This window comes from Amblyomma maculatum, chromosome 1 (assembly GCF_055883805.1).
Source record: "Amblyomma maculatum isolate TAMU_Amacu chromosome 1, ASM5588380v1, whole genome shotgun sequence".
NCBI lineage: Eukaryota > Metazoa > Arthropoda > Arachnida > Ixodida > Ixodidae > Amblyomma > Amblyomma maculatum.
This window is the reverse complement of record NC_139344.1, coordinates 26020696-26021789: the sequence shown is the minus strand read 5'-3', so window position 1 is coordinate 26021789 and position 1094 is coordinate 26020696. Positions and strand designations below refer to the sequence as shown.

General features: G+C 48.9%; 1 non-coding gene across 1 annotated transcript; it reads right to left on the bottom strand.

Moving 5' to 3' along the window:
• Positions 1-445: 445 nt before the first annotated feature.
• TRNAS-UGA (transfer RNA serine (anticodon UGA)) lies at positions 446-518 on the bottom strand. Its single transcript has one exon. It is a non-coding gene; the product is annotated as a tRNA-Ser (tRNA).
• Between the last annotated feature and the right edge of the window lie 576 nt (positions 519-1094).

The window sequence follows — 1094 nt, the reverse complement described above, 5'->3', positions numbered from 1 at the left end:
CTTCCAACTGAGCTACATCGGCCGCTGTCCCCCCCCTGCTACTTGATTGGGTATTTAAGTTGTCTGTATACGAACCTTGAGAGTGTTCACCAGCGCCACCCTACACCATAGCGGCGGACGTGGAACGTCCTTTGTTACCGCCAGCGTCACGTAGAACGTGATCAAGAGCGAGGGCGAAAGCTGTGCTAGAACCCTCTTACGTTACCTATGGCTTCAAGACTGCCAGAACCGAGACCCCCGTAAGCTACAAGCAGATCAATTAGGGGACATGAGGATGCTCGTTATAATACATGAAGGGAAGAAGCCAACAGTCGGCGAGGCCAAGGAAAGAGTTGGGGATAGTACTTTGTCTTTTTTTTAATGTTTACTTAGATAATCAGAGAAATTAGTAATGTAATCTGTTTAGGGGAAAGATAATTAAACACAAAGTAGAAGGAAAACAACGTGCCGATGGTGGGAACCGAACCCACGACCTCCGAATATCACGTCCGGTGCTCTTCCAACTGAGCTACATCGACCGCTGCCCCCCCCCCCCCCCCACCCCCCCATGCTACTTGCTTGGGTATTTAAGTTGTCTGCATACGAACCTTGAGAGTGTTCACCAGCGCCACCCTCAACCATAGCGGCGGACGTGGAACGTCCTTTGTTACCGCCAGCGTCACGTAGAACGTGATCAAGAGGGAGGGCGAAAGCTGTGCTAGAACCCTCTTACGCTACCTATGGCTTCAAGACTGCCAGAACCAAGACCTCCGTAAGCTACAAGCAGATCAATTAAGGGGAAATGAGGGTGCTCGTTATAATACATGAAGGGAAGAAGCCAACAGTTGGTTGAGGGTGGCGCTGGGGAACACTCTCAAGGTTCGTATACAGAATACCCAAGCAAGTAGCAGGGGGGACAGCGGCCGATGTAGCTCAGTTGGAAGAGCACCGGACGCGATATTCGGAGGTCGTGGGTTCGGTTTCCACCATCGGCACGTTGTTTTTTCTTCTACTTTGTGAAAAATTATCTTTCCCCTAAACAGATTACATTACTAATTTTTGTGATTATCCAAGTAAACATTAAAAAAAAAGACAAAGTACCATCTCCAACGCTT